At 41.5% G+C, this 21650-nt stretch overlaps 1 protein-coding gene across 3 annotated transcripts in view; it reads right to left on the minus strand.

Moving 5' to 3' along the window:
• Positions 1 to 20313, minus strand: part of slc26a6.2 (solute carrier family 26 member 6, tandem duplicate 2) — a 165086-nt gene extending 144773 nt beyond the window's left edge. The window contains exons 1-3 of one of the 3 annotated variants that reach the window (XM_087994124.1): positions 20151 to 20294; positions 18929 to 19031; positions 18754 to 18832 (exon numbers count right to left, since the gene is read on the minus strand). The gene's annotated coding sequence lies outside the window, so the exon portion shown is untranslated. Of the gene's footprint in view, positions 1 to 18753; positions 18833 to 18928; positions 19032 to 20150 lie in introns of all 3 variants that reach the window. The other 2 variants (XM_043707735.2, XM_043707737.2) reach the window with 2 other exon arrangements.
• Positions 20314 to 21650: the final 1337 nt, after the last annotated feature.

Raw genomic sequence — 21650 nt, forward strand, 5'->3', positions numbered from 1 at the left:
GGTTAACAGGAACTAGTCTGTGGCTGTTGTTTCCTGTTCCCTGGTCAATGTCAGGTGATTCACCCAGTTGCACTTTTAACTTATACAACTGAATGGAGTGCCTGGCCATTTCAGGGGGCAGTAAAATGTCATGCCTATGGCATGGAGTCACATGTAAGCCAGACCAGGTAAGGGCACTCGTTTCCCCTCACTTAAAGGTATTACTGAATGAACTAGATTTTTATGACAATCAGCAGTGCTCACAAGGTCATCATTAGATTTTTAATTCCAGATTTTTTTTAACCTCAAATCCTTCTGCCATGTTGGGATTCGAACCATGATCCCCATAACTTTACCATGATCCCAGCAACTTTACCTCCCCAGTGAACAGTGCCAAGATCAATTGGCTACTAAAGCAGATATTGCTTTATCTGCCTCATGCATCTCCAGTCACAAGAAAACATATAACTGTTCTCTCAAAAACCATCACATAGGAGATAATCCACACTTGCTTTAGCAACTGAGGAGTCACTTTAACTAACTGAGAATATTTCAGATATGCTGTGTCACTGGTGAGAATTTGCAGGTAACAGCAGGAAATGGCAAAGAGACCAGACTGACTTTCCACTGATAAGTTTCAATAACTTCACATTTGTGGGTTTGCAACAAGTCCCTTGCTTTTTTGAAGGTTTGACAAGGCGTGTGAAATTTTAGAAAATATTGCTTCTGGTATCTTAAAAGAGCTCCTCAGTGTTCTGACCGCCACTACAATTATGTGTGCACATTCTGAGCCAGAACTCAGTTTATTTTGTCGACGCAAATAAATCATAACATGACAAAAGAGATGAAGATTAAGAATAGCAAAGTAAGTAATTTTCCATAAGATGAATTTTATGAACAATTGTGTGATCCTATGTTCTAACTGAGAGATCTGAAGATTCAGGTTTTCACTGTGATTGTTATTTTTGCTGCATTTTAGCAGCAAGGTAAGAGCTGCAATATTCTGTGTGCATCAAACACACAACATACAAGAACTGTACAAGAAGCAAATCACATTCAGGCACTGACTGTGCCCGATTGATAACTGCTTTACACTAATCCACTGCTGGGGCACCATGATGGGTAAATCAAGTGGTACTGGTGCCATTGATGTAAACATTGTCCTGCCAAACATGGGAGCATTTAAAAAAAAAGAGCAAGAATACATCATCTAAACCTTCAAACTTGCTCCGCCATTCCATATGATCATGGTTGATCCTCCAACTCAGTAGCAATGCTTTCTCTAACTTTCTTACCTGCTGTTTGAGCTTCCAAGATCTGTGCACAGCAGTGACTTCGGGAACTGGAAGTCAGTACCATGATTAGTCAGCTTGGAACCTCAGTCGCTGTGTGCAGCTTAGTGGGAACTTTGCTCAGTAACCTGCTCCCACTTTCTCCCTACAGCATTTGATCCCTTTAGCCCTATTGTATCTAACTCCTTCTTGAAAACACTTCTTCCTCAACTGCTTTCTGTGACTGAGAATTACGTGGTCTCACCACTGTCTTGGTGAAGAAATTTCTAAATGATAGCTCCAATCAATGTGACCATTTAATAGAATTGAGTGCTAAAGTGGACACAGTTAGTTCAAGTATATGCAATATATATGACTAGCATTGTTACAGAGTAACTTAATTTTAGCAGTGGACTGTTGCTGGATGGTGTCTTCAAAGTTCAAGGTAACTGCAGGGAAAACAAATGTGTGATTTTTATGTATGGAGCTAAAATGAAACCTGGGCTGTGCTGTTCTTTAGTCACCTAGATAGCTTCTTTCAGTACTGTTTTAAAATGCAGTTAGATTGATCTGTTTCCTTGATTTCAGCTGGTGAGGTTATTATATTTGTCTCAGTGTAGCTCATCTTGGACAAGTAAAAATTGACTTTACCTCGTGACTTCTGCTGGAAAACAGGATATACGTTGTGTCAGCTGCAATAATCTCCAGAGGCAAATACTCCCTCAAGATGTTCTGAATAGGAGATGCATTTGATTCATCAACAATGACATCGAGGGTCTGCTGTATCCGTAATCCATGCCCCCAGGAAGAATCAATGTCCTTAGGAACAGGTAACAGGCATAAACTATTTCCAACATAATTATTTGGCTTGGTATGGTCATATTCCATCAAATATGTAGGGGATTAACTCAAATTCTTGGTGCCTCTGGAAAGAGAAATGGAATCCATAGTGTGGTAGCTGGCCATTTGGCCCAGCCAGTCCATTCCTACCATCTGAAGAGCATCCCACCCAATCACTGTAAACCTACATTTCCTATGGCCTGCATATGTTTGGGACTGTGGGAGGAAACCGGAACACCCAGAGGAAACCCACACAGGCACCGGGGAGAATGTGCCAACTCCATACAGACACCTGAGGGTGGAATTGAACTTGGGTCCCTGGCACTGTGAGGCAGCAGTGCTAATCACTTTGTCACTAACATTTTGAACATCCTGTGTATATTATACTCTAGCATTGCACTCTGTATTTGCAATGCTACTATTTTATTGTGCAGATATACATTGGAACAGCACATCACGCTCAGGCCTTAATCTCTGTGCAACATGCATTCATTCCTCGTCTAAGATATTTCATTTTCTCCTGACAATTTGGCAGTGCGCACCAGAAAACATTAAGAAAATCTGACATTTCGACAGATACTAAACTTTCAGACATGAAACAGATCTATTGAGTAGTCTGTCTCCTCGAAGGGAAAAGGAGCAGGAAATTATTGTGGCAGAGTGCTGTGTGAATGATGAATCTTGCTTTCAGGCTTTCAAAGAAATGAAGTTTACGTGGTAGGTTTCTTCAACTTGTTTTCTGCAAAATTACGTAATTAATCCTGACAAACCTGTTATAGCATCTTATGAAGCCCCAAGGGAATACATCAGCTGCTTTCTTATAATGAAGCCCAAATATAAATTGAATTTTATTGAATCAAAGGTTCCTTGCATATTTTTGGACAGAGGGGCATAAAAGGATGAGGGTTACAAAATATGTTAACTGATTACATTGAAAATTAAAACTGGATTGTTTAGTACTAGACAGTAACTATGTAAAATATAATCACCTCATTGATATTGAGTCTGTCATATAAGCCATTAGGCCCCACTGGTCTACATAGATAGGAAATGATTACAGGCCGAGCCAGTGACACTGTAATCCCATGAAAGAAGAGAAAAAGTAGTCTCCTCCCACTCATATTAATTTGACCCATTTAATATCTCCTTATAATAAAAGCAATATACTGTGGATGATAGAAATCTGAAACAATACAGAAGATTCTGAAGAAATGCAGCAGAGTGATGAGTCTAAAGAATTGGACTCAGAATGTTAATTTTGATCCTCTTGCCACAGATGCCTCCTGGTGAGTGACTTCAAATGCTTGTGCTGATTACCATTAAATATATTCCTGCTTTAAGACTCAAATACTTCTTGGTGTCACACATTCCACATCCTTACCATTCAGGGTATCTTTACTGGATGTGATGATGCATATGTTATCCCTCGTGGCAAAATAAATTAGGAGGTGGACACTTTGGTACTGAAAGGTCCAACAGATCACTGACATGTACAGGCATCTCCATGTTTGGACTAATATTAAGCTATTTAATTACAAAGAGCAGAGTGTCTCCCTCAACATGCCATGTTTCATGTGGCCTGAGTTAAGATAGACTCTGAGACCTTTCTATCCTCAGGTCACATAGAGATGTACAGCACGGAAACAGACCCTTCGGTCCAACCCGTCCATGCCAATCAGACATCCCAACCCAATCTAGTCCCACCTGCCAGCACCCGGCCCAAATCCCTCCAAACCATTCCTATTCATATACCCATCCAAATGCCTCTTAAATGTTGCAATTGTACCAGCCTCCACCACATCCTCTGGCAGCTCATTCCATACACGTGCCACCCTCTGTATGAAAATGTTGCCCCTTAGGTCTCTTTTATATCTTTCCCCTCTCACCCTAAACCTATGCCCTCTAGTTCTGGACTCACCGACCCCAGGGAAAAGACTTTGCCTATTTATCCTATCCATGCCCCTCATAATTTGGTAAACCTCTATAAGGTCAGCCCTCAGCCTCCGACGCTCCAGTGAAAACAGCCCCAGCCTGTTCAGCCTCTCCCTGTAGCTCAGATCCTCCAACCCTGGCAACATCCTTGTAAATTTTTTCTGAACCCTTTCAAGTTTCACAACATCTTTCCGATAGGAAGGAGACCAGAATTGCACGCCAAATTCCAACAGTGGCCTAACCAATGTCCTGTACAGCCGCAACATGACCTCCCAACTCCTGTACTCAATACTCTGACCAATAAAGGAAAGCATACCAAATACCTTCTTCACTATCCTATCTACCTGCGATTCCACTTTCAAGGAGCTATGAATCTGCACTCCAAGGTCTCTTTGTTCAGCAACACTCCTGAGGAACTTACCATTAAGTGTATAAGTCCTGCAAAGATTTGCTTTCCCAAAATGCAGCACCTCGCATTTATCTGAATTAAACTCCATCTGCCACTTCTCAGCCCACTGGCCCAGATCCTGTTGTAATCTGAGGTAACCCTCTTCGCTGTCCACTACACCTCCAATGTTTATGATAAAGTGATAGATTGTGAGTAAATCTCTTAAAGGTAGACTGACTCACTGACTGTGAGAGCTTACATCACAAATTCTTTATCAGATTTATTAGTGATTGTCCCTTGCTTTGGTTTCCAATAATTGGGGATATTTTAACCATGTCAGCCCTTTGTAAAATTAAACCAAAGACTTGCCCACTCTGTCAGGTTGATATACAAATTCTCAATGGATAAAGACGAAGGGAAGTGCTCATTGGATCTCACAAGCTAAGCAGACTTGGGTCTGGTTCGTACTGCACTTGGATAGGAGACTGGCTGGGAATAACAGGTGTAGTAGGCTAATGGGGCCCTCTTGTGGTAGTGTCCAGATCCATGGATCCAGAGGCCTGGGTTCAAGTCCTAACAGATTGGTTAGAAAAATAGGTTAAATAAAGAAAACAGTGGAATTGGCTAATACTGTAATTTTGGCCCAGAGCAATGAAATCCTGTGCCGCATCTCAGTCTAAGATCTTGGATTGAAGTGTTGTCGTTGTGCTGTGTACTGTTTGATTAGGTGCAATCAGATAGGTGGATGAATTACTCCTTTATTTTGATCACTGTTGGTTCAATCAGCTGAAGAGAGGCTCAGCTGAAGTTTGACCTTCAGCATCAGAACTGGGGAATTGGGGAATCTTTACTTTCTTCTGTACTACAAAGAACTTCATGAGATTCTGAAAAATAAACAATGACAACATTCCACCAGGAAATATTAAGGAAACCATGTGAACTTTATAAACAGTGAATGGTGTTCTGACATGATCAATGGCACCATTGGTACTAATGATGTATGATCTATTTCTATATGTTTCACCAGGTTTTCCCCATTCCCCCTGCAAGGGTTGACTATCATTAGGTTGCTATTCCATAGCCACCAACTGATCTCCACCATCTCAATTGAGTAGTTATCTAGGTGTGAGCTTTATAGGTGAATGTTTGACCATGCTGTGTTATACAGTTGTGTCTGATAGTGTAGAGCTTATTAGAATTAATGATGCACAAGGAAGCCATTCGGCCCATCATATCCACAGACCCTAGGAAAGAGCTATCCAGCACTAATCCCACTTTCCAGCTCTTGGCCCATGAACCTGCAGGTTACAGTGTGACAAGTATTAAAGACATTAAGGGCGTCTTCTTTTATCACACTATCAGACAATGAGATCCAGACTTCCACCACTCTCTGGGTGAAACAATTCTCTTCAATTCCCCTCTTATCCTCCTGCCACTTAATTCTGAGGATCCTAATTATTAATTACTAAACTAAGGAAAATAAATTATTTTAACTCACTCTATCCAAGTCCCTCGTAATTTTGTGTATCTTAACTTAAGCTTCTCTCAGTCTCCCCTGTACCAAAGATGATAACATCAGCCTGTTCAACATTCCTTCATTGCAACAATTCTCCCTGTCTGACAAAGGATTCATAAATCTACTCTGCACCTTTGGTCATTTCCTTTGGTTGACCGGAACTATACACAACACTTTATCTGGGAGCTAAATAATGTTTACACAGATCATGAAAAACCTTTCTCTGATGTGAGTACAATCATTGGATAATCAGGAACAGGAAGTCTGCCTGGTATGTATCCCCTTAGTCTGTCAAGACCTTAAGTGAACTCAAAAAATTCTGCCAGGGCTGTGAATATTCAAATTAATGCTTCAAGCTTAATCATGTGCATAAGGTTAAAGGAAAAGGCTCAGTGCAGATTTATTTTTTAACTGCAGAACATTCCCATGACATTATGAAAAATTAAAAATGGTACCATTATGAAATTCTGTAATGATTACCAGAGGCAATTTCAAATGATATAAGAACATTGGTTATTATTAACAAGACAAGTGTAAACTGCAAGGTGACACAGTTCTGAAATGTTCTGTTTATTCTTCATTGACAAGCTGCCCTCACTGATCTCATCTAAAGACATCAAGGTCCGTTTACTGCTGACGGCACCCAGTTTTACTCCACTGCACCCTCGCTCAACCATTGCACTGACTGCATTATCTGGCTCTGACTTTGATATGCTGCAATTTCTTCCAGTGAAAGCAATCGTCTCTGACTGACTGCCCCTTTCCACCATCTCCTAGTCTTGCAACACCAAAATGGTTCTTTGCAGCATTTTTCACTCTCTTCAGGCTGAACCAATCTGCTTGTATCCAATTTGAGCCTGTGCTAAACTGGGTTTCGAAACTTCCTAAAACCTCCCATACACAAAAGCCATTGTCTGTCTCCACATGTCTCAGCCTGTGTGCTGTGGAACACTCAACTATGCTTTAGTTATTTTTAAGCTCAATGATTTTGATGCTCTCCTGAACATTTCCCATCCTCCACCTTCTATAGACTATTACTCATTTAAAATTCTAATGCCCATATCATAACCTGCAAAAATGTTTTACTTAGCATTAACTTTGTTATCAACTCTACACTGGCGTCTCATCTATGAACAATATGAATTTAACATTCTTATCTCTACATCACAGTGGCTCACCTCCATACTTCTAATCCTTCTTACAACCTTATAAGAAAACTGCAGTCTTCCAATTTTGACCTCGTGTACATCTTTCATATTCCCTATGACCAGTACCATGCTTTCAGCGATCTTGACCTTAGACTGTAGAATTTCCTTCTTAAACCTCTCCAAATCATTCAATTCCTTCAAGGTCCTCCTTAAAATCTACCTCAATTATCAAGCGTGCGTGAAGAAATTTTGATTTCAATAAATCGGATCAAATGACAAATTCTTTCTCAGTCTTGCAGCCAAGTTACTAATAATAGATAATAATAGTTGCTGAGGTTGTAGTGATTGTAATGAGGTCAACCAGGTGGACTCATGGGATATGAGTTCCCTGATTTGGGTTGTTAATCTTGTCCAATCAGGGAGCCCTGGCTGACAGATAGAATCTGGATTGTCATCAACAGGTCCAGGCAGCGGGCCATGGAGGGGGTCGTTAGGGCCAACTGCCTGCCCCTCTTCCGCGGTTACGTTAGAGCTCGGGTGTCCTTGGAGAAGGAGCACACGGTGTCCACCAACACCCTGGAGTTGTTCAGGGAGAGGTGGGCGCCGCAGGGAGTGGGCGTGCATTATTTCCTCCTCCAACTCTATTTTGATTTAGTCCCTACCCTCCCCTTCACTGTTTGATCACACAGCATTGCCTTTTGTGAAGGGCACTGCTTGTCACTGGCCACTCGGGTGTTTCCTATCTTCCTGGTGGTGAAAATTGAATGAAGATTGGTGCACTTTGTGTCTCTCACTGTGTCTCACACCTGCACACACACACCATGGGTGCTGGGGAAAAATAAGCACTACCACAGTTAGGTGGTAGTGTGGGGGTTAATTAAAAAAAAATAAACAGGACTGTTTGAGAAAAAGAATAGAAACAGGAGTTTGTTTTGTGTAGGGAAAAAAAAAATCTGGATTGTCTTCCCCCTCCAACTCTATTTTGATTTAATCCATGACCTCTCCTTCACTGTTTGACCACACAGCATTGCCCTTTGATGTGAAGGGCACTGCTTGTCACTGGCCACTTGAGTGTTTCTTTTCTTCCTTGTGAAATTTGAATAAAGATTGGTGCACCTTGTGTCTTTCACTGTGTCTCACACCTGCACACACACGGGTGCTGGGGAAAAAAATAAGCACTACCGCAGTTAGGCGGTAGTGTGGGGGTTAAAAAGAGAGAAAAAAAAGAATCCAGATTGTCAGGGACTTGTGGAGTTACCTCAATGCAAAGCAATGTCCTAAATGTTTGGCACATTCATCAAGCATATAGGAGGCCATTCTAAACTACACACAATTCTCTCTACAATGTGTTTTGCTTGATGCTAAATTCATCTTTCTGTCTGAAGAAAAATCATGTCAACTCGAAATGTTAACTCTATTTCTCTCTTCACAGGCACCACCAGAACTACCAGAAGGATATCGTGAAACTTGAAACAGCTCAGAAAAGAGTTACAAGGATGTTGCCAGGGTTGGAGGACTTGAGCAAATAGGGTGAGGATGAATAGGCTGGGGCTGTTTCCCCTGGATCTTCGGAGGTTGAAGGGTGACCTCATAGAGGTTTATAAAATCATAAGGGGTATGGATAGGATAAATAGACAAGGTCTGGGGTGGAGGAGTCCGGAACTAGGGGGCATAGGTTTAGGGTGAGAGGGGAAAGATATAAAAGGGACCCAAGAGACAACTTTTTCACAGAGAGGGTGGTGTGTGTATGTAAGTGCCAGAGGAAGTGGTGGGGGCTGGTACAATTACAGCATTTAAAAGGCTGGAAAAACACAGCAGGTCAGGCAACATCAGAGGAGCAGGAGAATCGATGTTTCGAGCATAAGCCCTTCATCGGTTTCGAGAATGAGAAACTTCAGCTTTGCAGACAGGTTGCTCAAACTGCAGTTGGTCCGCTGAAGGAATGTTGTGAAGGCATTTGCAGAAGTATTCATAACCATCAGACAGCTGAAGACAGAGAATAGGGAGCTCCTGCTCTCTCTAACTGAAAGATGATCGATGAAATAACCAGGGGCAACACAAGGAAAAACTGTTTTATGCAAAAAGTGGAGTAGCCTTCCCGCTTGGTTGTAATAATTTCAGTTGTTGCTTTCGAAAGAAAACTGGATAATTCAATGCAGGTTTTGGTTTAGCTTTGTGGGTAATCCAGTCTGACATTTTTTATCTGTCAGAGAGCTAGCAGGGGAACCATAGAGCCAAATGACCTGCTTTGGTATCATAACCATTCAATGAACAAGCATGCTCATTAATATGGCCTGTCCCTAAAAATGGAGAAAGGGTGCAGAGACATTTGTGAAGATACCCTTAGCATAATGAGATAGCTTGGTTAAGCATGTGCAGTTTGTCAAAAAAGCCAGCAATGGTCACTGGGTGATATATTTAAATAAGAGCTAACAAGTGTTCAGTGGCATAACCATAAGACATAGGAGTGGAAGTAAGGCCATTCGGCCCATCGAGTCCGCTCTGCCATTCAATCATGGCTGATGGGCATTTCAACTCCACTTACCCGCATTCTCCCCGTAGTCCTTAATTCCTTGTGACATCAAGAATTTATCAATCTCTGCCTTGAAGACATTTAGCGTCCCGGCCTCCACTGCACTCTGCGGCAATGAATTCCACAGGCCCACCACTCTCTGGCTGAAGAAATGTCTCCACATTTCTGTTCTGAATTGACCCCCTCTAATTCTAAGGCTGTGTCCACGGGTCCTAGTCTCCTCGCCTAACGGAAACAATTTCCTAGCTTCCACCCTTTCCAAGCCATGTATTATCTTTTAAGTTTCTATTAGATCTCCCCTTAATCTTCTAAACTTCAATGAATACAATCCCAGGATCCTCAGCCGTTCCTCGTATGTTAGACCTACCATTCCAGGGATCATCCGTGTGAATCTCCGCTGGACACGCTCCAGTGCCAGTATGTCCTTCCTGAGGTGTGGGGACCAAAACTGGACACAGTACTCCAAATGGGGTCTAACCAGAGCTTTATAAAGTCTCAGTAGCACAACGGTGCTTTTATATTCCAACCCTCGAGATAAATGACAACATTGCATTCGCTTTCTTAATCACGGACTCAACCTGCATGTTTACCTTTAGAGAATCCTCGATTAGCACTCCCAGATCCCTTTGTACTTTGGCTTTATGAATTTTCTCACCGTTTAGAAAGTAGTCCATGCTTGTATTCTTTTTTCCAAAGTGCAAGACCTCGCATTTGCTCACATTGAATTCCATCAGCCATTTCCTGGACTACTCTCCCAAACTGTCTAGATCCTTCTGCAGCCTCCCCACTTCCTCAGTACTACCTGCCTGTCCACCTAACTTCATATCATTGGCAAACTTTGCTAGAATGCAACCAGTCCCTTCATCCAGATCATTAATATATAACGTGAGCTGCGGCTCCAACACTGAACCCTGCGGGATACCGCTCGTCACCGGCTGCCATTCTGAAAAAGAACCTTTTATCCCAACTCTCTGCCTTCTGTCAGCCAATCCAGAATCCATACCAGTAGCTCACCTCGATCACCATGGGCCCTCACCTTGCTCAGTAGCCTCCTGTGTGGCACCTAATCAAAGGCCTTTTGGAAGTCTAGATAGACCACATCCACTGGGTTTCCCTGGTCTAACCTACTTGTCACCTCTTCAAAGAATTCCAACAGGTTTGTCAGGCACGACCTTCCCTTACTAAATCCATGTTGACTTGTTCTAATCCGACCCTGCTCTTCCAAGAATTTAGAAACCTCATCCTTAATGATGGATTCTAGAATTTTACCAACCGAGGTTAGGCTAATTGGCTTTTAATTTTCCATCTTTTGTCTTGATCCTTTCTTGAACAAGGGGGTTACAACAGCGATCTTCCAATCATCCGGGACTTTCCCTGACTCCAGTGACTTTTGAAAGATCTCAACCAACGCCTCTGCTATTTCCTCAGCCACCTCCCTCAGAACTCTAGGATGTAGCCCATCGGGGCCAGGAGATTTATTAATTTTAAGACCTTTTACCTTTTCTAGCACTTTCTCTTTTGTAATGGCAACCATACTCAACTCAGCCCCCTGACTCCCTTTAATTGTTGGGATATTACTCATGTCTTCTTCTGTGAAGACTGACGCAAAGTACTTATTAAGTTCTCCTATTTCCTTATCTCCCATCACTAGCCTTCCAGCATCAGTTTGAAGTGGCCCAATGTCTACTTTTGCCTGTCGTTTGTTTCTTATGTATTGAAAGAAACTTTTACTATCATTTCTAATATTACTAGCTAGCCTACCTTCATATTTGATCCTCTCCTTCCTTATTTCTCTCTTTGTAATCCTCTGTTTGTTTTTGTAGTTTTCCCAATCTTCTGATTTCCCAGTGCTCTTGGCCACTTTATAGGATCTCTCTTTTTCTTTAATACATTTCCTGACTTTCTTTGTCAGCCATGGCTGTCTAATCCCTCCCCGGATAATCTTTCTTTTCTTGGGGATGAACCTCTGTAAGTGTCCTCAATTATACCCAAACTCCTGCCATTTTTGCTCTACTGTCTTCCCTGCTAGGCTCTGCTTCCAGTCTATTTTCGTCAGTTCCTCTCTCATGCCCTCATAATTACCTTTATTTAACTGTAACACCATTACATCCGATTTTGCCTTCTCTCTTTCAAACTGCCGACTGAACTCTACCATATTATGATCACTGCTTCCTAAGTGTTCCCTTACTTTAAGATTTTTTTATAAAGTCTGGTTCATTACATAGCACTAGGTCCAGAATAGCCTGCTCCCTTGTGGGCTCCATGACAAGCTGTTCCAAAAAGCCATCCTGTAAGCATTCCATGAATTCCCTTTCTTTGGATAACCAGCTATCATTACCCTGGATTACCTATGCGTATAATGAACTTTAATTCCAACTAATTCTTAAAAGAGGACTGAAACAGCCAAAAAGAGGACTGAAGCAGTCAGTGGATAAAACTTAATTAAATAGTTTTCTAGAGAGACCCTGGCATGTTCCACCCAACAGAGTACCAAGGAGGCTTCAAAGACAGGAAATTCACAAGCTGATCTTTTTTTCTTGGGAGTTCCCTCAGCCTGTGCACTGTGGGAGAAAAGATAGCTATCTGGGTGAGAAATATGTTTCGTGTCTCACCCTTTTAGAATACATGAGATTAAAAGCCAGTTCAACACTGGTCTGTGTGTGCTCATGAAAGACGGTGTGCTAGTGGGCAGATGGAATACAGTGTGAAGTTATGCAACTTGGTAGGAAGAATAGCGGCAAAGATGATTTTCTAAACAGGGAAAGGGTTCAGAAATCTGAAGCAGAAATGGATTTAGGACTCCTTGTTCAGAATTCTCATAAACATAATCTGCAGGTTCATTTGGCAGTTAGGAAGGCAAATGCAATGTCACTGTTCGTTTCAAGAGGGCTAGAACACAAGAACAGAAATGTACTGCTTAGGCTGCATAAGGCTCTGGTCAGACTGTATTTGGAATACTGTGAGCAGTTTTGGGCCACATATCTAAGGAAGGATGTGTTGGCATTGGAGGGGGTCCAGAGAAGATTTACAAGAATAATCTTAAGGATGAAGGGATCGTCCTGTGAGGAGTGGTTGAGAACTCTGGGTTTGTACTCAATGGTGTTTGGAAGGATGGGGGGAGGGGGTGCTATTATTTGACTGAAACTTAGAATACGAGAGGCATGGGTAGAGTGGATGTGGAGAAGGTGTTGCCACCATTAGAAGAGAGTAGGACCCGAGGGCAAAGCCTCAGAGTGAAGGGATGACCCTAAAAATTGAGATGAGGAGGAATTTCTTCAGCCAAAAGGTGGTTAATCTGCAGAACTCATTGCTACAGAGGGCTGTGGAGGTCAAATCATTGAGTTACTTAAAACAGAGATAGATAGGTTCTTGATTGGTAAGAGGATCATGAGTTATAGGGAGAAGTCTGGAGAATGGGGTCGAGAAACTTATCAACCATGATTAAATGGTAGAACAGACTTGATGGGCTGAATACCCATTTCAGTCCCCGTACCTTATAGGTACATGGAGCTTGGCCACAAATCAGGCGTGATCTCATTGAAAGATGGAACAGGCTCAACAGGCTGCATGACCTACTCCTGTTCCTATAGTTTATTAGAATTAGAACTCAAGGAGGCCTGATTTCATTAACTCCTTTAAAAACACAAATACAGTTGGTTTGGGAGAAAGGTACCCATAAGGGAAGAGATTCTTTATAAATTAACCCTCAAACAACTGAAAGGGATGGATGAAGTAAGGAATTTGCGTTATCCCACCTGGAACTATAACAGCTTGGAGAACATTGGTGTTTAACATTGGAGTACAGTACAGTACAGGCCCTGCGGCCCTCGATGTTGTGCCAACCTTTTAACCTACTCTAAGATCAAACTAACCTACATACCTTACAACTTACTATCATTCATGTGTTTATTGAAGAGTGGCCTAAATGTCCTTAATGTATCTGACTCGACTACCACTGCTGGCAGTGCATTCCATAGACCCACCACACACTGTGTAAATAACCTACCTCTGACATCTCCCCCAAAACTTCCTCCAATCATCTTAAAATTATGCTGCCTCATGATAGACATTTCCACCTGGGAAAAAAGTCTCTGGCTATCCACCCTAAGCCTCTCATCATGTTGTACACCACTATTGAGTCACCTCTCATCCTTCTTCGCTCCAATGAGAAAAGTCCTAGCTCCCTCAACCTTTCTTCATAAGACATGCCCTCCAGTTCAAGCAGCATTCTGGTAAATCTGCTCTGCACTCTCTCGAAAGCTTCCATATCCTTCCAAAATGAGGTGACCAGAACTGGACACAATGTTCCAAATGTGGTCTAACCAGGGCTTTATACAGCTGCAGCATAACCTCGCATTTGCTCATAACAAATTGAGGCTCATGACCACAATTTTAACCCAGAAAAAAAAAACCTAAAGAATTACAGTCGGCATACTGTCACTTTGAAATCAATTTAACACTATCGAACAACCTACATCTGATACCAGTGTGTTTCTAGCAGACGTAGGGGACGTGATGAGAGTTTAAAAGTTTTATCCCTTGCTCAGTTAAAAGATTGAATGAAGTCCTTGCAACTAGAATTTCACCTGAAAGCCAGAAAACCTGAAGTTTTAAAAGGGGTAGTCAACAGTTTACAGGAGATTCAGTATGATAAAATGGGTGGAACAGTGGCAGAGAGACTACACTGGAACAGTAGAAATCAGAATTTCAAGAAGTTGGAAAGACAAAGAGAGAGACAGAGAGAGAGGTTTGACAGAAATAGGAAAGGGAGGAAAAAGGGGAGAACAGAGAGTGTTACCAGGATATTGTATCCAAAGAAAGGGTGGCCATATTTCCTCAGGACGAAGTCAGCAAGCTTGTGATATTACAGCAAGCTAAACTCCACTGCTGAGGAAAAGCCATAGCCAGAGAATGCAGTAAGTGCCAAGGTGCTGGTAAATGGGATTGGAGGAGGTTAAATGTCCATTCTGTTTTGTGGTTTGCATCTGGTGTAACCTTACACTGGCACCAGTGACTACTGAATTCACCCACATTCTGCCTGTGGACAGGATCCACCTACTCCTTTGTGATGATCTGGCAGGACCAAAGTCAATAGCATCTCCAGCAGTCCCCAAGAAGTTCGCTGAGTTCAGGGAGACCAAACAGATGCAGGTAGGATTATTCCATGCCTGTGGGGTCATGTAATTCATGGGCAGACAGCAGAGGCTGAGCTGGCACTGTGAACAGAAGACCCTCTGGCCTGGCTATCTGAAACCTTTTGTTTTGGGATTTTAAAAGACTCCAATGAAATAATGAACAGAATGCCCTTGGTAGCAGCCCAACAGCTGATTTACTGTTAAAAACAAAAACAGAAATTGCTGGAGAAACTCAACAGATATTGCAGCATCTGTGGAGAGAAAACAGAGTTAACATTTCGTTCCAGTCACCCTTCTTCAGAATGCTGTTAAAAGCATCAGCTCAGACAGCTCATGCTGAAACTGAGGAAGATGCAACCTCTGAAATCTGCAATATTAATAATGGGCTGAGGAGGAAATGGACACCCCCTGTAAATGAGGAATGAACACATATGAGCGACAGATATACAACTCTGAGGGCTGGCCATGTTGTCATGCACAAAACCCAAGCCCACATCAGTCAGTGTCTTTACCCCACAAGGACTCAGTAAGGTTCTGCAGAACCTGCCACACTGACCAGGTTGTGAGGAAACCCAACTTGCATTAAGACTTGGATCTAAGACTCCTGAGCTGGCTTTTGGGGAACCATTCAGCAATGTGTCAGTACACTGTGTGAGGCCCCCACCCTAAATCAAAAAGGGGCTACCAGCATGTCCTTATCATTATGGATGTGGCTACTCATTTCTTAGAGACTGTTCCCAATAATCAGATCTCCCAGGCAGTGGTTGCCCCAAATCTTCAACTGGTATGGCCCGACCAGCCAGATCTGGGCTCAAGGTTTTGTCCAGAATACTCCAGGAAGTCACATATGACCAAGTGGAGATCTTTATCACAGTCACAAAAGGTGCTATAAAGGTATCACAAAAGGTACTGAAAAATATTGATCAGGCCAACGTCCTATGAGTACCCCCAAAACTGGGATAAATTACTAGATTTTCTTCTGTTTGCCACCAAGAACTGACCCAACAGGTCAACCAGTTTTACTTCATTTGAATTAGTTTGCATGCACCAAGTTTGAGGGCCTCTTAAGAGCAATCAAGAAGAGGTTTATGAACAGAAGGGAAAAGTTTCCATATCAGGTTCTGAAGCAGAGTTCCAAAAGTGATTTGCAAAGTAGCTGAAGAACACTGAAAATTCTCCTAGCCAGTGATGCAACAACAGCCCTTAACCTTTCAGGCAGGAATCCACATGCTAGCACATTTAGCAATACTTGCTGAACCAAGCCTGGCTCAGAGGACTATTGAGAGCAGACAAAAACCTGGGGAATAGTAGAACTATCTGGTTGAGGCTCCAGATCAGGGGAAAAGAAACAAAGGGTGTGTCATGTCAACGTGATAAAGTAATACCACACCAAAATGGAGATAGGCAGTCTGTTTCATTACCACTGCCCTGGCGGATGAGAGAAGCGGTGGGGATGTATTGGATGCTTGATGTGTCCAAGCCAACATTGATCCTTCTACTTGCTAGTTAACTATTGCAGAAATACTGGCAAGCTTAGGCTATTTACCTACCCACCTAGAAACAGAAAAGCGAGCAGTTAATGAGAATTGCTCACTGCATTAAAGACTTACGTAGAGACTAGCCAGGATGCACCACACTAGTGATGTGGATATGGGCAGGAACCTCCCATTAGGTGATATTCCTATCATTTAAGAGGAGTTTAACTACATGCTGGAGAGCTAATGGATCGTAGCAGGAATAGCTGGAGCTCCCCAGTTGTGCTTGTGCCCACTTACTCAAGTTGGAAGATCGCACAGATAGTTCCAATACAGCAGCCTATATTTCTAAGATAGATTTACTCAAGAGGAACAGGCAGATGCCGTAGAGTGCCCACTTGAGTAAAATCTCTGACTTCATAACTTCAGATTGGATATCATTTTAATAAGCAAGATTGTTCCAGTTTGAAGCTAAAAGCACAATGCATTTGAAGCAGCCATCAGTGGGAGTGACATTGGTGTAGGGGCATCTTCAGGAAGGTGTATCAAGAACAGTGAGACCCATCAGATACTTCGCAAAAAAACTAAAGAAACGGCAGAGATAGTAATCTACTATAGAGAAGCAGCCCCTTGGTTTATCACTAAATCTCAATCACAGAGATTGTTCCAAAATGGGTACAGAGGCAATTGCTGCATTGCACAACCTGCTAATGTTTGTGGAAACATTTAAGACCCAGAATTGAAATTTATTGCGTCAACCATACCATTAAAAAAAATACACATTGCAGGGAAATCAAATATGATTACAGACACCTATCTAGAATCTAGAGACCTGGTTAGAAGGGAAGGTAACAAAGAACAAGGCTAGAAGACTGAATGTGTAGATATGATTGCTTGTTATTTTAGGTGTTAAATTCTTTTTCACCCTAATAAGAGATCTATTTAATTCATTTTGAGGGGCATATATTATAACCCTGGATCACTTTTGGATATATCAGTCTTTAATTGAACTTGCTTTTTAAAGGGAGGACTGATCAAGCCAAAACGACAGATGTAAATTTAGTGGCTGTCAGGAGATATAGACCTCATGAAGTGACAAGGGAGCTTCAATGGAGTGGACTTAAAAGGGAGAAGTGCACTTCAAACTACACCTTGGTCTCCTTGGTCTTAGCTTAGTCTGTTGAGGTACTCAGTATACTAGCCTGGCTTCAAGCACATGTGTGTTCGAGGAATCTATTCTTTAGTCACCCATGTGGGAAAGACTGGCTAAATTGGCTCCTTTTAAAACATGAATTCATTTTGTCTGGGAGAAAGGTGTCATAAAGGAGGGGAATGTTTCTAAGTTAACTTTGTTGCAAGCAGAGGAAGTGGGTGAATAATGAAGGCAAGCCAGTTCAGTCTTCTTCTCCTAGGAGCATGTTCCCATCTGGAACCATAATGACTTAGGAATCTTGCCTGGGGCCTGACCGTGACATCAACAAAATAGAGACAGCTGATTAGTAGCAATAAGCTGATTAATTTACAAGTCCGTGCCATACCTTCACTCTAAACATACACAAATACTGAGAAATCAGTGCTCTGTAGGCCTACATTCCACTGAAGGTATAAATACTGCTCCATTTGGGTTAGCATCCTGGGGCTTTGCTTTCCTATTGGGAAATTAATATGACCAAGAGTGCTCAAGCCCAGCCCTTTCCAAAGGAAAATCTGGGATGGTTTACAGCCAGTGCTTTCCAAACTTCTTTCTGTGACCTTATTTGGAGGTTTGAAAATTATTGTGACCACCACCAGCAGTCCCTCTCCCCACATGAAAAGCAGGAACAATGGGGGGGGGTTGACAACACATCTGTTAGACCAGAGGGTAGAGGTGAGAAAATCTGAGATTGCAGTTGGAAGAGTGAGAAGGTACAAAGCTCTGGCGTGACCATTACTGTCTTGGAGCTGATGTTTCCACTAACTGTCCCTATACCCCACTTTAGGAAGCCCTGGTGTAAGCTTTGTCAGAACATCTCAGTTTGAGACAACATACATTGACAACTACTCTGAAGATTGCAGGAGCAAATCAACATCAGAATTAAAAAATAAGTAGCCAAACCATATTTTTATTATGTTTATTCAGTCTTATAAATTCAGAAATATGGTTTTTGTACATTTCAAATGATAATATTACTAGAACTTAATACAATGGTAAAGATGTTACACATTTTTAAAACTCCAATGGCAGTAGATTGGTCTGTCTTATGACTTACTCCATTATTAGATGATCAGTCAAGGTGACAGTTGGAATGTTGCCCTGATGGTATGATGTTCAATCTTGGAGGGAGTGGGAATTGAGGTGAAGACAGAGGGAAAACTGACAATGCCCGTCCTGTGCTAACTTGACTGTTAACAGCCAAGGCAGAGGTCAAGCAACTCTCACTTGCAGATTAAGTGAAGTTTAGGAATGATCTTCAAAATATATTTTCTCAATTCTATCCAGTTAATTTGCAAGTATTCTGCAAACTGTAGTCATGGAGAAATGAAAATTTATACTAACCTGGTGGTGGGGATGGTGGGAAGTAGGAAATCAGAATAGTGGTTTTAGTGGATGGATCATGTTGTTTTCCCCCTTCCTACTGTAATACAATGGAAACATTTAGGATCAAGCTCCAGAATCCTTTTAGTTTTCAAGCAAAAGATTTGGAAAATTGGCACTTTCATTTGCTGGATACCTTAACAATACACCTTCCAGGAAACTGTGCTGCTCACTGGATGGATGGCATCGCCTGAAATTGTCTGGACCCAGGAAGACATCGGATGGTTGCATTATTACAGCTGTGCAGGAGAGTTGATAAAGGCAGCAAGTGACGTTAGACAATAGCATTGCAGTAAAATGTTTTTAATTAATGTCATATCTAGGCTTAAACAATGACATTAAATCCATGAATTTTAATCTGCAATGTTCTGACTTTAGAAAATAATGAAAACAACGACAAAGCATGTAAGGAACCACATTTCTTTGTATTTATCCATTAAGTGACTCAGTACTCCCCACCCCATACATCCAATGTCAGTGTCAATATTCTCCCAACTGGTAATGTTTTACCATATCTTACAAACATAATGTGTAGTGCTTTGTTTTCATTTCATCCACCATCCATCCTGTTAGTAGCTTGCAACAGATCACAATTCAGTTGAAATGATCAGCACCTCCATCTTTTGGAGTTCAACTTTTGCTTGGGGACCAGGTTCAAAATTATCATCTAAAATTAGCACCGTCAGAGAACAGACTTGGTTCACCTCAGCCTGGAGTGGACTTAAACCCAAGTTGTGGGTGGAAATAAGTATGTCTCAGAACATTGGACCACAACAAACCTTTCCCCACCCTCCCTCAGCCGAGGCTGGATTGTATCAATTGACAAGAAGCAAAATGATTGTGCTCTAATGAAAAGCATCACCCCTTCCCTGATTGATAATTGCTTTCTGTACAATCAAAGGTGGGCTATCTTTTTTAAAAAATGGTGCAAAGCAGAAGGGCCAGCACAGTTCTTAGAGCATTAAAGGAACAATACATACTGTGTTGGTTTTATCCAGAGTTGACCAAACAATCATGTTTAATCTTACTGGACAGTAAATGGATTTTTAAAAACTTTCTCAGGTTCTATCCTGCTGCACTCAACATACACATCAAAATTTCAAGCTTCAACAACACAAGACAGCTTCAAGTATTTTTGTTGCATTAATAAATTAATGAAAAAATGCTCTTATCACAATAACATAAATCAGTAAAAAATAATAAGATAAAAATTTCATCTCTGAATTACAAAGATACAAAAATGTATAAAAAAGTTTTTTTTCCTCAAATTCACCACCCCACCCCAAAGATGTTGGATATGTTTGAAGAGAAGCTTTCATTTATTTGTTTTAAAAGCAAGGAAGAAAACCATCACTCACCGACCACTGGTGTTCTGAAAGAAATTAAAAGCTAATGCGTCACAATGCTCAAGACTTAATACTGCTTCCTTCTTCAACAGGAAACAATGAAGATACAGTACGGTGGGAGTTTCTCAGTTTATAACCAAAGATCTTCTGTAAAATGAATGATTTCCAGGCAACCAAAATGACAACAAAAGGACAGCTCTTACAATAGGCATCTCAGCTGTCTGGTGGCATTTTATTCATAAAGCATTTGGGGTCATTAGAGATTGTTGTTTAGTATGTGAAGCTATAACACATTCTTTAAATATTACAAAAGATGATATTATTAGGACACAGAATCATTGACTTTTATAGGGCTCTTAATCTTTCCTCTGTCATTGAGCAAAGTTTGTTCATTTTGGGAGTGTGGTGCGTTAAATACATAACTAATTCCTGAGGAAGTTGCTTGGGTCAGCGTTCCTAAAACCATGCTCAAGGTGAATGATGTGCAAGAGCTAAACCTGTGTTTGTCTGATCAACCAATCTACTACACATTTCTGTTGATCAAACAGGAGTTCCAAAGAGTTAGTAAAACAAAGATGGGGAGTATGCTGTATTACATTTGCCCTGTTCAGTAAAAAAGAAGGGTCATGCTTTCCTGTGGATACAAGCAGTGTAACTTTATGGGGGATCAGTATCTTCAGTTTAAGGAGTCTTGCAAGGCTGCTTTACCATGTCTCTGCACAACGACTGACTAGATTAGATTAGATTCCCTACAGTGTGGAAACGGCCCATCAAGTCCACACCGACCCTCCGAAGAGTAACCCACCCAGACGCATTTCCTTTAGACTAATACACCTAGACACTATGGGCAATTTAGCACGGCCAATTCACCTAACCTGCACATCTTTGGACTGTGGGAGGAAACTGGAGCACCCGGAGGAAACCCACGCAGCCACAGGGAGAATGTGCAAACTCCACACAGACAGTCACCCAAGGCTGGAATCGAACCTGGGTCTCTGGCACTGCAAGGCAGCAGTGTTAACCACTGAGACTGGTGAAATGGTAAGGGCCAAGAGTGCTTTATGCCAATTCTACTAATTATAATTGGTTATGCAAATAGTTGTTTTTAACAAATAAATTTTTAAAAAGCCAGGATACTGAAAATACGAAAGACGGATCTCTTCATTTATCTCATATAGTGGCTTCAAGGCTATACCCCCAGGAGAAATCTACTGAATTAAAGTATTTACAGCTAACAGAATAAGACTCATTTTGTCTTATTAACCTCTCTCTCTAAAACACAACAACCCCAGGTTTTAAATTAATTTGTTTTTTTAAAGTTACACAATTCTCACCTACAACTCCTGAATTGCGCCAGGTCCATTGAATTGTTAATGTATTTATAATATTAACTTATGTGTATTACACGTCAGAAAGTTAATGATAGAAAACATTTAACTACAGATGACGTAAAGGGACAATCTCGTTAGCCTGGGGAGTTTCCATAGGTGCTTAACTGAGAACCATCTGCTT

The sequence above is a fragment of the Chiloscyllium plagiosum genome, unplaced genomic scaffold (genome assembly GCF_037043375.1).
Source record: "Chiloscyllium plagiosum isolate Xiang-an unplaced genomic scaffold, Cpla_swu_hap1 HiC_scaffold_14, whole genome shotgun sequence".
Classification (NCBI taxonomy): Eukaryota; Metazoa; Chordata; class Chondrichthyes; order Orectolobiformes; family Hemiscylliidae; genus Chiloscyllium; species Chiloscyllium plagiosum.